Source organism: Leptonychotes weddellii, chromosome 1 (genome assembly GCF_054177405.1).
Source record: "Leptonychotes weddellii isolate Sample4059 chromosome 1, ASM5417740v2, whole genome shotgun sequence".
NCBI classification, from domain to species: Eukaryota; Metazoa; Chordata; class Mammalia; order Carnivora; family Phocidae; genus Leptonychotes; species Leptonychotes weddellii.
Window position 1 is genome coordinate 91,801,617 of NC_138369.1, and position 15,154 is coordinate 91,816,770.

Below are 15,154 nucleotides of genomic sequence, written 5' to 3' on the forward strand. Positions count from 1 at the left end.
ATCTTATTCTATTCTTTGCCATCTTCCTTTCTCTTTCCAGCCAAAATAATCTTTGTTTAGAATGCTGCTTAAAATCATCATCAATAAAGCAAGCTTTGCCTTTTATCTATCATCTATTCCTTGGGCGCTTATTAGCAGGCAGCGTTGTTGGTGTTGTGATCCATCCTTCCCCCTTAGAGCTCAGTGCCTGGTGCTTCTGGAACCTGAGCTGCCTCATCTCCTTCCCCTTTGCACGGTGCACCTCCATTTTCTGCAGTTCTGGGTCACTCACAGCCCTGGAATTTGAGGAGCCAGGTGGCTTCACCGCCATAGGGAGGAGCTTTTCCATCAACTGAGTTAGTCATGGCCTGCATTGAACTGTCACCGTGTCTTATCATCCCTTTCAGTCTCCTCACATTTTATAGCAATTACTGCCGTTCATTGGGAACGTTACCTTGTATGGGACACAGGCAATGCTAATTGCTTTTAAAAGTATTATTTCTTTTTCATGGAATATTCCATACTTTGAAAAGAATTTATGTAACCTAAGGTAAAAAGCACAGTAAAAGGAACACAGCGCCGAGCTGAGAGCCAGAACCCCACCAGTCCTCCTGCATCTCCCTCTGTGCTCCTCCCTGGCTGTCTGCCTCCCTCTGCCCAGAGGTAACCCTGTCTTGAGTTTTGTGTTCTTCATTTCTGCCCTTTGAAAATAGATGATTTTAATCCATATGAACATACATTCCATTGTAAAGTTGTTCATGCTGTGTGTCGTCTTCCAGGACTTTTTAAAAATCCCCAGCTCAGCATTACATTTCTAAAGTTTATCACTTTAGAAAAGGAATTGGAAGTATTTGGAAAAGATGAACATTCACTCACCCTGCAGCTAAACATTTTAATTCCTAGGTATATGCCCTAGAAAACTCTTACAGAAGTATACCAAGGAACATGTACAAGGATGCTCGTAGAAACAGTGGTAATAGCAAAAATGTGGGCATTAGCTCAAAGGATTATTGATAGGAGAATGGGTAGAAGAAGAAAAACTTAGTGAAATTTTATGCAGCCGTGAAAATGAACAAACTACAGCTATGCACTTTTAAATAAATCCTCTTGTAGTTCTAATAAAATAAAAAATAATCCCGCTTTATAGTTGAGGAAACTGATGTCAAAAGAGCTTGAATAAATTGTCCACCGTGTTACAACTAGTATGTTGTAGAACTGAGATTTGAATCCAGGTCAGTGTCATTCTGAAGGGTTAATTGCTAGGGAGTATTGTTTTCTGTTGGAAAGACTTGTTTTTGTTGGATTGTTTGTTCTGCATGGAGAGAGAGCTTTGTATTTTCACCTGACCTGGCAAATGGTGCATAGGAGGAATTGTATAAATTTCTGATGAATGACCCAAAACATCCTTAAATTGCACAGGAAGAAAGCAGGTGAAGGGAGCTTAGTGGCTTGAGCAAGTTTCTGAGGTAGAAACCAGAGCACCTGCGCTGAGACCCAGCTCCTCCGAGCCCTCACTGACTGGAGCGTTTAACCTGTCTGGTCTTGCCTTGGTTTTAGGCCTCTGCTTTAGGAGGTGGCTGGGAGACACCTGGCAGATACAGCGTCAGTGTATCTTGTGTTATAGCTGGTCCTGCTCCCAGGTTTCTCAGCCACAGTCCGCTGATGCTCTCCTGGTGGGGAACAGAGGCCTCTCCCCAGCTCTGTGACTCGTACTTATAAGTCTGTCCAGCCTGCAGCAGCAGAAGTGCTGGCAAGCTTTCTTCCGTCTCTTGGATGTCACTGACATGATTAGCTTGTGGAAAAAGTGCAGGTGTGTTTGTGTGTCTGGCGGGGGGGGGGGGCGGTGGCCTGGGGAAGGCAAAACAGCGGATATTTGGTGCCTTTGGCAAGTAAACCAATATTCATTATAAATGTAGATTATTGTGCTACTTAGATATTTTGGCCCAGTCGAACAAAAACGGAAAGTAAAAGCAAAAGCTTAACTGCCTAGCTATCCCCTTGAACTTTTCTTTGTCTGTCACCCAGTGCCCAGCAAAGCTCTGAGCCAGGTACATGTTTTTTCCCCTGTCCCAATAAATCCCGAAAGGCTGGTCCTTTGTAAACTGGTGGGGGCTATCGGCAAGGTTCTGCAGATATTACCACCTGAGTTCTGTAAAGCACTGTGTTAGGACTAGCAGGAATACCCAGGTGAATTTGCTTTCACATTGTCCCTGCAGTGATGTTGAAGCCCAGTTCTATAAAGATCTAAAACTTACCGGGGCAGAGGTACTCAGAGCCCCGGCCTCTGGCTGTGGTTGTCGGTCTCTAGCATCTTAGTGAGGCTGCCTCAAGTTGGTTGGTCTGCGTTAAAATACCACCTTCTCAGAGAGGCCTTTTCTGTTCATGACATCTGATGCAGCCAACCTCCTACCCAGCACCCTCAAGCCCCTCACCAGCTTTTATTTTCCTTATAGCTGTCTTTATTATTTAAAATAATAGTTATTTTTCAATTTATTGTCTCCATCACCCCCTTAAAGGACTTCATTCTCTTCGTGAGAACAGGACTTAATTCTCTTGCTCACTGCTAAATTAGTGTCTGGCATACAGTAGAAGTTCAATAGATAGTGAATTTATGAGTGAATATCTGTACAATTTTGGTCAAACTCAGGAGTTGATTTACTTACCTGTCAAATGATGAGTGTGTTTAGAACCTCTAAAGTTTTACAATTTCTGTGCTGTAGGTTAAAATGTATAGGTATCTTTTAAAATCTTTGGTGCATAAAATTGGATCAACCATAATCTTTAATTTATGAAATATTCTTATGCAAAGTTGATGCAAGTTTGACTTTATTTAAAAGGTTTAATTCTGTTATTCTTAATCATGTTAATAATTTTCCTTAAACTCAATAACTGAAACAAAAGGCAAGACAGTAATAAGCTGCATGTAGCTGAATGCTCTGTCCTCTTTCCCACATCCCCTCTCTGGCCATCATGTATCCTGAATCCTATTTTCTTCATTCTCCTGCTGTCTTGTTTTATAGTGTTCTGTAATGTCTATATGTTTCCTAAAAGTGTGTATCTGTGGTATGTATGTGTCTGAAATTGTGTGTGTTTTTTTAAAAGGCCATATGTAATCTTTTAACAACTTAACTATATAATACCCAATATTATCCATATTATTGCGTATTGCTATCATTCGTTTGTCTTGATGACTATAACATTCCATTGTCTGATCATTTTAGTTCATTCACTCAGTTTCCTGTATTTGGGGTGTTTCCAGGTTTTTGCCCATGTAAACTATGCTGAGATGTATATCCATATTGTCTCTTGATGACCATGTGAAAGATTTTCCTGTGGGTATAAATCTAGAAGTTAAATTGCCGATTCATAGGGTATATGAATGTTAAAATAATGGAAACAGTGCCAAACTATGTTCCAAAGTGGTTGTGCCAATTTATACTATCAGTAACGTGTAATGATCTTGTGGTTACAAATCCTCTTCAACATTTCATATTCCCAGATTTTTAAAGTTTTGTTTGTGACATGATATTATATTGTGGTCTTGATTTGCGTTTCCTTGATAACTGATGATATGGGCATCTCGTCATATAATAAGTTATTTCCATGAAATGTCAAGTCATACTTTCTCATTTTTCTGTTGGGTTGTTTATGCTATCATTGACTTGTAAAAATTCTTCAAATATTGTTGATATCTGCTTTGTTGGGTGTATATATGGCGAATCACATTTCCCAGATTGTAACTTGTCTTTTCACTTTTAAAGATTTATTTTGATAAACAAAAGTTACTGATTTTAATATAGTCATTGCTTTTTTTTTTTTTTTTGAGTTAGTGTTTTTTGTATCAAAAGAAAATTTTTCTATCTCAAAGTCTAAACTAATAGTTCTCACAGTATGGCCTGTTAGGTCCCTGGGGGTCCTTGACACCCTTTCAGGCGGGCATTGAAAATCAACCCATCTTTCAAAGAATAGTAACATATTATTTGCCTTTTTAAACTTATTATGCTGACATTTGTATGAATGGTGCAAAAGCCGTGGTATGTAAAACAAACCTGCTAGGACTTTAGCAGCAACCAAGGCCATGTGCACATCTGTCCTGTAGTCACTGTATATACTGCTCTGCGTGCTCAGTAACCAGGAAAAGAAAAGGCTCAGTGTCCTCGATGAAGGAATGTATATTGTTAATTTGGTTAAATCTTACCCTTTAAATATGTGTCTTAAATATTTTGCATTACAGAATAGGAATTGTTCCTAAAGCTTTTGCCAGATATGATGGTTGTCTAGAGCAACAACACTTGAGTGATTGAGCCATGAGCTGAATTGGATGCTTTTTCCTGGAACACCGTTTTTACTTGAAAGAATGATACACAAACTATAGTAATTCAGACTGGGATATCTGGCAGACATTTTCTCAAAAAATGGATGAAGTGAGCCTTCATCAAGGAAAACAAATAGCAGCACTTTCCGTACTTAGAGATCAGTGCCAATATTAATGTCATTTTTTGATTTTTATATAATGAGTATATTCTGCATGAATTCTGCGTTGAGTGTGCATATCCAAATGACCGATGATTCTATGATGTTATAAAATCTAGCACAGATCAAAGGCTTATTCAGAGACTAAGTTAGACTGAAGGATTTTAATGTAAGAAGAATGTTCATTGATGAGGATTTAGATTCTACACTGCAAACAACATTTAAGAAACCACCACTTTTTGAGTTTTGGTGTGGTGCCAAAGGAAAAAATCCAGAAGGCTATTAAAATACTTCTTCCTTTTCCTATTACATATCTGTGTGAGACTAGATTTTCTGTAATATGCTTTAATTAAAACTACCTTTTGAAACTGATCAAATGTAGAAGTGAATATGAGAATCTAGTCCAGATGTTAAAGAGAGATGCAAAAACGTAGAATGTCACCTTTCTAATTAAAACTTTTTTTGATAATTTATTTTTCACAAAAAAATGTGTTATTCATGGGCGCCTGGGTGGCTCAGATGGTTAAACGTCTGCCTTCGGCTCAGGTCATGATCCCGGGGTCCTGGGATCGAGCCCCACATCGGGCTTCTGACTCAGCGGGGAGCCTGCTTCTCCTTCTCCCTCTGTCTCTCCCCCTGCTCATGCTCTCTCTCTCTCTATCTGTATCTCTGTGTCTCAAATGAATAAATAAAATCTTAAAAAAAAAATGTGTTATTCATGTTAACATTTGGCACTGTTTTTAAACTGACTTATAAATATCAATTTAACAATTTTAATATTTAATATAGTAAATATGGCTAGATATAGCCTACACAAATAAAAGCTCTTCGGGCTTCTGAGTATTGGGAAAGGGATCTTGAGAACCAAAGGTTTGAGAATTCCTGGCTAAGATATATTTTACTATATTTTCTAATAAGGATTTTTGGGGGTTAGTTTGCTTATTTTGATGTCAGGCCTTAATTTATACATATACAGTATGACAGTATGTAGACTGTAAATACCAAAAAAGGACACCAGACCTTTATGAAGAGTAATTAAAATTTTAAAATATATAAAACTTCCTAGTCTATCTTTGTAACTCCTACAGATCAGCTATCTTTCATTTCACTTTTTTCTTGAGTTTTTTGGTAAGGTTGTCTATTTGGTTATTCATCCACCCATGAGACATATGAATTAAGCAAATAATAACCTTCATGTCTTTTCCCCACCTCTCTCTGTGTAGGACTACCACCTGTGGGGCTCAGGGCCCTGGGTTCCCAATCACCAGGTCCCTAGCTGTCAGGCTTACTGGTCTGGCCTGGAAGGACTGGCCTGCTTATTTACCGTGTATGTCACTTACGGTTAGTTGGTGTTCAGTGGACATATGTTGATAGATACTTGCTACCCTGTGTGCTGGCACAATCCCCAGGTTTCTCTTGAAATGTTAGGAGGTGAATTGGGAGAAGTATTCATGCTACCTTATTTTGCGATTTCTTATTTGGCCTTGTGAGTATCAGATACTAACTCAAGAAATTTCCTGTGAGGTTTTAATCTTGCCAGTATACTGTCTCTGACATAATAAGTTATTAGCAAGGTTGGGGGAGAGAATTCTATTTTTATTGAATAGCTGCTCTGTGTCAGATACTAACATGTCTCCATTAGTATCTTAGCAGCTCTTTGCGGTGATAGCTTTATCATGATGTTTTATGGGTTATGGAACAGAGGAAGATCATAGAGGCAAAAGAGCTAAGAAACGTAGCTCAAGGTCACAGTAGATTCAAATTCAGCTGTTTATCTGCAAAGGGCCTGCTTTTTCTACCATATAAAATTGCCTCTATAAAAATGAGTGCCCATAATATTGACTGTTTTATGCAATGTGATTATTGCCACTGTTGTGCAAGCAAGTTAAGAGGCAGAGCAGTTCTGTACACTTTTGCATTTCCAACTTGTGTTTATGTATAAATTACAGTTTTTTGGGGCACATTCATCTCGTTAGGTCAGAGAGAGATGGGATAGGTGAGAGGGTACTGGATTTGAAGCCAGATGGCTTTTTCCTTGAAGTCCCATCATTGGCCTTTATTAGCTGTGTTATCATGTTCGAGTCAATGAACCTCCCTGGACCCTAGCTTCCTAACTGGTAAAACAGAGCCAACAATAGGAAGCATTTCCCAGTGTAATTTGGCTGCTGGAAACATCCAATTTTGATAATATATGTGCAAAGCCTTTAAAAGCAGATGGCTGTATCTATGGGGATTCGTTACTTGGAATTGTTAATTAGAAGTCCTGGATCTCGCTTCATATAACAATTATGTAAAATACCATTAATGGTTTTCTCCTCACCACTTGACTTTTGGGGCTGCCTTTTGAGACTCTGTCTCTCTTCCTTTCCTATTAGATTGAGTCATATAAAATTGCTAATATTTGGCTGTTTTTTTTTTTTTTTAACCTACAAAAGTGGAAATTTCATATGATTAGTACTAATACACTTAATGGTTATTAGTGAAAGTACACATGATTGGTTAACAAAAAAATCTGTTGTTGTATTATAGGGCTTATGTCAAGAAGTAAGTAAGCCTAGATCTTGGTTATGTTTTTCAAAGCAAACATTTACTTTGGATTTTCTTTCTGAGACTCTTCTTGATTACACGTGGTAATCCCTGCCAGTAGTGAAATGTTGTATGTTGAAGAAGCACTAAAGGTGAAGAAGTGTCTTCCCCTGTAATGGGCGGTCTGATATGGAAAGTCCTCTAGAATGGAAAGAGGACTAAAGATGTGTATAGAGAGGTTTTCTCCCACGAATGCTCTCTTTAAGTGGGGAAAACTGGCAAGAAAGTTGGTAGGTGGGGTGCCTGGGTGGCTTAGTCGGTTAAGCGTCTGCTTTCAGCTCAGGTCATGATCTCAGGGTCCTGGGATTGAGTCCCGCATTCAGGCTCCATGCTCAGCGGGGAGCCTGCTTCTCCCTCTCCCTCTGCCTGCCACTCCCCCTGCTTGTGCTCGCACGCTCTCTCTGTCAAATAAATAAAGTCTTAAAAAAAGTTGGTAGGTATAAAAATGAATTAAGACTTAAGAGGTTGCATTTTTTTACATTTAGAGAATCATTGGTTAAGAAGACTCATCGCTTTTTAAAAATACTAAATTTTGTGATTTTTAAGACATTTTTCCTGGCAGAGTGGAGAGGCCCTTGTGGTTGATAAATGATCCTGTCTCTCTGCCCTCTTCCAGTTACAGTGTTCTTACAGTTTCTCCAATAGGGCTCTTAAATAACTTTTTTGCTAGGAAATATACTAGAGTGGATCCTAAGCACAAATGAAATTTTAAAATTATCTGTTAGTGTAGACTTTATGAAATTTACTATACAATTTTAGAAAAACAAACAAAAATAAGTTCCACAAGTTGTTCTTTGTCCTTGTCATCCACAAATTAAAACTAAAAAAATCACTGAATACTTAATATTTAAATTGTTGGTGAAGTCTCAGAGGAAGAAATCAGAAGAATCAAAGATATGAAAAGCCAAACCTAAGACATTAAAAAAAAAAACAAAACTAAAATAGCAACTATGAGGCTTATTTAATTTCTGTGTCTTTCCTTTAAAAATCAAATGTGACTCACCATTAAATCCACACAAGTAGTTCAGGCGTTTAGGTTTCAGAGAAGACTTTAAATGCTTCCTTGCATGAAGTATTTTACCTTTGGTTTCAGTCTTTCCAGAGTTGGGGCCATTTGTGATCTTAAACCAAACCTATTTTGTCTTTCTTTCTTCAGCATTTCAGTTTGTTACTGACCTCCCTTAGCTCTGAGGATTACGTCATGCCCAGCTATATCGGCACTGCTTACTGCATCCCAAACTGATTTTAACCCACTATACACACACACACACACACACACACACACAAACACACACACACAGAGAACACTGTCTTATGTTGTACAAGCAATAAGTTTACAAATTTTTTAAAAAACAGTGATTTCTTAAAGCCTAATGCATGAGCCTGTGGAAGAAAATCCTGCTCCATGCAATTAAAAGGAATATTGACAGGGAACAGTTAATTAGACTTAGTTTAGTTTTTGAATTTGGAAAAGTCAAATCTCATCTGTAAATCTGTCCCTTATCATTTAATCCATTAAAAAAAAAGAATTTAGGACAACACGAGCACAAACAGCCATTTCACATTGGAATCACAAATATTCTTTAAATATACTCTGCATTGGATGGACCTTTTTTACTTACCAGTTTTTCCAGCCTCTTATCGTTTCCGTAGGAAAGATTGGATCAGCAACTGAGTGTAACATCTGATGTTGAGGGAAATAGACTTTGCTCTCTGCTTGGGCTGCTCGTGTTGACCAGTGGGAAATGCTGCATTAGCTCTCAGACCAAAACATTTAAAGTACTCTATGAAATGTTGACATCTAGCCAAAGACTTGAATGTCAAGTACGACAGATGTCCAGTGCTCTTTCGGAGCCCAGCTCTACTATGTCCTTGTATAAATTGGATATGATTTATGCTTAGGGTTACAGATTATCAAGGCTTGACCAAACAGTGACTGGTGTGAAACTGGGTTCAGAGAGCAAGAGGAGAGCAATGGAGCAAATGAGAGCTCCAGCCAGCAGGAGGCTAGATCTTTCCCATGCCTAGCTGTGACCTCTTCCTGTGAAGTTGTTTTAAGAATAGCTTCTGTGTCTATTGGGAAGTATTTTCAAATTGTACTTCACATGGCTTCAACTAACTCCTTAAATCTTGTTGGAAAATGGAGAAATATTTGAGAGCATATTAGACCAGGACATTTGCCACTTCCAGTAGCAGGGGAAGAAGGGGAAAGGCTGTGCAGGTAGGCGGGTCACCTAGGGGAGTCTTGATCAGTCTTGACTGAAAGGCCAGGCTGTCTCCGTTAGACATGGGTGACTGACCACTCCATCTTGACCCAGTTCTAGGGGGTGTACTGACAGGGCCTGGGCTACTTTAGCTGTTATGTTGACACATTCCCAACCTTGAATTGGTGCTCCTGTGACTCTAATCTTTCTTCAGGTTATCCCTCCTCTTAAATCTGGCTTCTGAGCACCCTGTTTGACCCACATTTCTGGATTTCTTCCTCATTTGACATATTGTTGCTGGGACTCATTGTTCTTACACAGTACTCTGGATTAATGTTATCATAATACCTCTCTCAGGAGGAAAGGGGCCCGAGTCTCCTATATCATCAACTTTACTCATTTTACCACTTTCTTTCCCTTTCTTTTAGGATAGTATGCTCATTATCAGTCATGCTTATTATCATTATCACACAAAACAAAACCCCTCAAAGCTCTTCCTTGACTTAAGCCCTTTTATCAGGTACTACTGTCTGTTAGTCACCCAAGCTGTAAACCATCAAATTATCCTTCATGATCTCATCTGCTCATACCCAGTCAATCAGCAAAGCCTGATGATTTTTTTTAAACACCTAAATATTTCTTTTTTATGATTCCCACTAAGCCCTACTCCAGTCGACTCCCCAGTGTCTGCCCTCCACTCACCCCTGAGAGGGATCCCTCTAAAATGCAAGCATAGCCATGTCCTTTATGTGGGTCCCTGTCACCGTACAAGGTAAGTTCATCCTGTTGAATCTAGCAGACCTAGTGCTTTGTGATTTGACAGTCCTCATCTACCACTGCTTTGCCTGCAGCCTGTCCGTTGGTTTGAACTCCTTGCCGATATCAATGGTTCGTGCCTCCTGGCTTGGGCTTATGCCTTTTCCTCTGCTTAGAATATCTCCTTTCTCCTTTTTTCCTGGATCATCCCGAATTTGAACTGCTTTAAAAATTCATGGAGTCATCCTAAAAAACTAAATGTTTGGCTTCATCCTAAGGAAAAGTATCTTTGAAATTCTAGATTTCATGTGTTTATTTTTAAAAATGCACTAAAATGATGACATAACTATTTAGTAAATTTGTCTGAGTTCAATTTATCCTGACTATTTCTTATACCTGCAGAAGCACTGCTTTCAGATGCTGTTTGGCCCACTTACCCTCTTTTCTGTTAGCCAAAAATACTATTGATCCTTCCACCAAGCTATTCTTACATCCATCTGTTTAATCAGTCAGCTCTTATTTATTGGTCACCTTCTGTAGGCTGGTGCTGAAAGGGCCCTGGGGTATAATTGAATTCTTTACCTGTGCTCTTTAATGGTCTTCTCTTTGTTTCTCCCAACTAGATCGGGAGCTGATGAAGGCAGGGCAATATCTTGTCAGTTTTGTATCTTCAGCACCTACCATTTTTACTCACGGAATTAACACAAAAGTAAGGATGTGTTGGTTTCGTAATTTTTTTTTTCTTCTAAGATTTACTTGTGTTTCATAAATGAGACTTGTAAACATTGATAAAGGGCAGAGTAAAATTTAATAGGCTTTTATTTTTGAAGGCTTATGATTTGTATGTAAAAATGAACTGATTTTGTAAATATTCAATTTGATGGGGAGGAATAAGTTTATAGTGTGGCAACTGCTACAACTTGCTCAGATACATAGAAACCTTGAGTCATATGTATATATTTTAACCAAAACCAGTACTTGGGGCTATGTGGATCACATTTGGTTCAATTTATGATTGAAGGTTTTTTAAAAAAATTTTTAAAAAGATTTTTATTTATTTTTTGTGGGAGGGAGAGAGAGAGAATCTCTACTTATTTATTTAGAGTGTGAGCAGGGTTGGAGGTGGGCGGGAGGGAGAGAGTCTCAAGCAGACTCTGCGCTGAGCGTGAGCCTGATGAAGGGCTTGATTCCATGACCCTGAGATCATGACCTTGAGCCGAAATCAAAAGGACGCTTAACTGACTAAGCCACCCAAGTGCCCCAGGATTGATTTATTTATTTGAGAGAGAGAGCGCACACGAATGTGAGCGTGCAAATACGTGCTCGCGTGAGTCGTGGGAGGGGCAGAGGGAGAGAACCTCAGACAGACTCCCCACCGTGCATGGAGCCTGACCCCCAGTGATCTCAAACCCTGAGATGATGACCCAAGATGAAATCAAGAATTGGACACTTAACCAACTGAGTCACCCAGGCACCCCATGATTGCAGTTTTGGAAGGAACATCTATTACGTGAAAATGCCAAAGGGGGGAAAATATTTTTTTAAAGGAATTTGTCCATTTATAATGGTATTCCATTTGTAAGTTGAAGGGAGAATTGAAGGTACTTGAAACCTAAATCTCTAAGTCTATGAGTTCCATACTCTTGGGGAATTATAAGGAGAAAGTATTGGTGGAATTCACTAGCACAAAGCTAAGGCCTTAGGGAAACTTGGGGTCATGACAGGCATGACGTGAGTAATGAGCTAAATCTCAGTCTGTCCTAAGCAGACACAGGAGGCATATTCTCATCAGCTAGTTAATTTTAGAAACACATCACTTTTTATTTTATTTAAGTTAATCATGTCTGTAGTCTTGTACTCTGACAGAAACCACTGAACTGTCCCAGGAGTCCCCCACCCGTCCCCACATTTTCCACTTGAGGCAATGACAGCATGTGATGTGCATTTTGATGTGGCTTAGACCATGTCCCATCTCCAAACACATCATCTGTTTTATTTTTTCACCTCCGGCTATGTCAGGCTATTATTTCCTCGTCCTGAAACAGATCGTGTCTTCCATCTCTACCTGTTGAACTCTTGTGCATCCCTTAAAGCCCAGCTCAGGCTCCACCGTTTATGGAGCTTTTCCTTATCTTACCACTAAGGATGAATGAATGGTTACCTCCTCTCTGAATTCCTGTATGGCTTAATTTGAATTCTGAGTAGGCCACTTCTCAGACCTTCTACTGTATCACAGATGGTAGTGGTTGTCTCACCTGGTTTTGGGGAAAGGTGAGTTTTTTGCCGATGTTCCCTGAGTCTGTTATTCATGGAGTCACTTGACCTGTCGGCCAGGAGGGCAGGTGATTTTTCTGCAGCTTTTGTCACCCCATATTGCAAGGCTGTCCAGGCTGGCTTCCTGTGCTTGGCACATTATTACCCTTTTGCTTAGCAATCCATAGACCTCTCGCTTTCTAAAACTCCAGCTCACTGAAAAAGGAAGGTCTTTTAGGTACAAAAAGGTGACTGTATATAATCAATGAGGACCTCCATTATTTTTCCTTCTTTTTGTCCTAGCCTAAGCAATTTAGACAGCACTTTATGTATGTATGTGTGTACTTATTTAGTTTAAATGAAACTAATTTAAAATTTTTATCAAAGTCATGCATTTATTTGTGTACTTGAAGAAATCAAATATTTTTATAAATCTCATAATAAAAAATGACCATCCTTGATGTTTTCCTATGTCCCAGTGGCTACCTTTTTCACTTTGTAGCTATTATTTTTAGGTATTAACCCTTGTATTTTTACATAAGTGACAGTTCTTGGCTTTTAGTAGAATCTGTTGACTTCTTTGTATGGAAGATGAAGTTTCAGCTCCCTTTTCAGCACTTCTCCTCACCCAGGTAATTATGTTTACAATCTCTGGATAAATCAGTATCACTTATTCATATAATGAGAGCTATGTAAATATCATTTATGGCTGAGGCTCATCACATGCTTTGAAAGGGATTGCAATTCCTCAGGCTGCTCTAGTGACCAGGAGAAACTGTGTCCTATTGGTCTAATGGTCAGGCTTCCCTCACGATTCAGGCTGCCCATTTTCCCATTTTCAGTTAGTTAAGATATGTCCACATGCTATATAAATGTTAGCTCTCATCATCACTTCAATGTTATAATTTGAGCCAAACCTTATTTAGTCCAGTTCTTAGCTGTATGTGTATGAATACGTTTAAAAGTATTTTTGCTGGGGCGCCTGGGTGGCTTAGTCGGTTGAGGGTCGGTTGAGAGTCGGTTGAGCCTTCGGCTCAGGTCATGATCCCAGGACCCTGGGATCGCGCCCCATGTTCGGCTCTCTGCTCAGTGGGGAGCCTGCTTCTCCCTCTCCCTCTGCCTGCCGCTCTGCCTGCTTGTGTGCTCTCTCTCTCTGTCAGATAAATGAATAAAATCTTTAAAAAAAAAAAAGTATTTTTGCCAACAGCTGCATTTAGAGAAATATGTAAAGTCCAGGTGTGCGTGAATGTATACAAGTTTTGCTGGGTAGATACTTAGTAGCGTTATAGCTCAACAGAGGAAATATCTGTGGACAGTTGCTTGTTCTTAATAATTTCCTGTTATATTTCACTGGAAAGACCTTTCACCTTATCTATTTTAGGCATTTTGTTTTTGGCACTTTTTTTTTTTTTTAAATTTAAGACAGCGCATGAGCGGGAAGATCAGAGGGTGAAAGAGTCTCCAGCAGACTCTGCTTTAAGCCGTGGAGCCGGATGCAGGGCTTGATCTCACGACCCTGAGATCATGACCTGAGCCAAAACCAAGGGTTGGATGCTTAACTGAGCCCACCCACGCATCCCTTGGCAACTTATTTAGTAGTTACTGCTATCTTGGAAAAATCACGTACATAATATATACATCCTTCCAAAATTCTTCTAGTTGAAGCTTATCTGCTGTGGAAAGCCTTAAGTTCTTTTCCTTTACTTTGCTGTAGTTTTTTGATATTCCCAGAAGCCTTATTTTATGTTTGATAAGCAAGGCTCTTGGTTTTATTCATTTAAAAATAAAGACAATATTTAGAACACAAAAGCTGCTGAGTCCTAAATAGGAAGACTGGGGTTTGGCTTGTGGAGCTGAAGAGACTGTTGGGAGACCAAGTTCATGTAAGAAGACCCAATCTGAGGAAAAAAACCTAACAGATAGCTGACGGGATGTGGGAGGAAGGCAGTGACTCTCATTTGTTGTTAAGAATCCTATTCTGGGGAGTATCCTAGTCTGTCATACTAATTGGTAACCCTCGTGTGTGACAGTAGACTTAAATATCTACCTAAACTTGTGTTCGAAAGGGGAGGGTATCTAGATAATGAGCACCCTGTAGAGAGAAAGTCCATGGTGGTTACATGATGCTTCACGTAAGGCTGTGGGGTGTGAGTGCCCGGTGGCTGAGCATCTCCACACCAGTACCTTTCACAGATGCCTGTAACTGAACACAGCCCTTTTTCCTGCAACCTTCCAGTCCTCCCCTAGGGGTCTTAGTCTGTCAGAGCTGGCCCCTGACATGAAACCTTTGGCCATCTTTGGCTAGCGTTCCATCCAGGACAAAATAAGATAGAAATTACCCCAGATTTGTCCAGCGTGGAGACAGAGTCAGAGTTAGATTAATCTGTGATTCTTTGCACTTTCCCACAGAATGTATTTAGAAAATTAAATTTGGGTATATTTGAGAGCGCTGCCTCTAATCAGCCAGGAGACCTTGGGCAAGTTCTGTCATCTCTCTAAATCTAGAGAAAAAGGGTCTGGTGTTCCCCTACCTCATTAAAGTTGTTGGACATTTTAAATGAAGTGTATATTTTCTTACTGTAGTGCCAAGCCAAAATAGGTGGTCAGTAAGTGGCAGGGGCTCTTCTTAGTATAATCATAGGCTACGTGTCGCTTTACAATTTTATTGAAAATGTACTGTCATTGAATGTATGGTAGATAATGGAGTGCTGTGCTTTGCAGCTTTGATAAATGTTGATTTCTAAGGAAAGATCCAAATTTAAGGGTAGGTTCTTGGTTCAACGACCGGGTGACTGCGGTTATAGGAAAGCTCTCTCAGATGACAGGACCATACATAACTCTGGGAAAAGTAGTGCTGAATTCTAAACATATTCTCAGGAGGAAAGAAGCAGGAACCTGGTGAG

The 15,154-nt window shown here is 39.5% G+C and overlaps 2 protein-coding genes across 6 annotated transcripts in view; one reads left to right on the top strand and one right to left on the bottom strand.

Moving 5' to 3' along the window:
- The window catches only part of MED12L (mediator complex subunit 12L), a 322,844-nt gene that overhangs the window by 131,945 nt on the left and 175,745 nt on the right, over window positions 1-15,154 (top strand). The gene's annotated exons all lie outside the window — the stretch shown is intronic.
- The window catches only part of P2RY14 (purinergic receptor P2Y14), a 49,796-nt gene that overhangs the window by 11,966 nt on the left and 22,676 nt on the right, over window positions 1-15,154 (bottom strand). Inside the window, exon 1 of one of the 3 annotated variants that reach the window (XM_006746662.3) lies at window positions 8,661-9,135. The exons of 1 other annotated variant lie outside the window; for it this stretch is intronic. The gene's annotated coding sequence lies outside the window, so the exon portion shown is untranslated. Of the gene's footprint in view, window positions 1-8,041; window positions 8,452-8,660; window positions 9,136-15,154 lie in introns of those variants that run through there. One more of the 3 variants, XM_031017454.2, reaches the window with a different exon arrangement.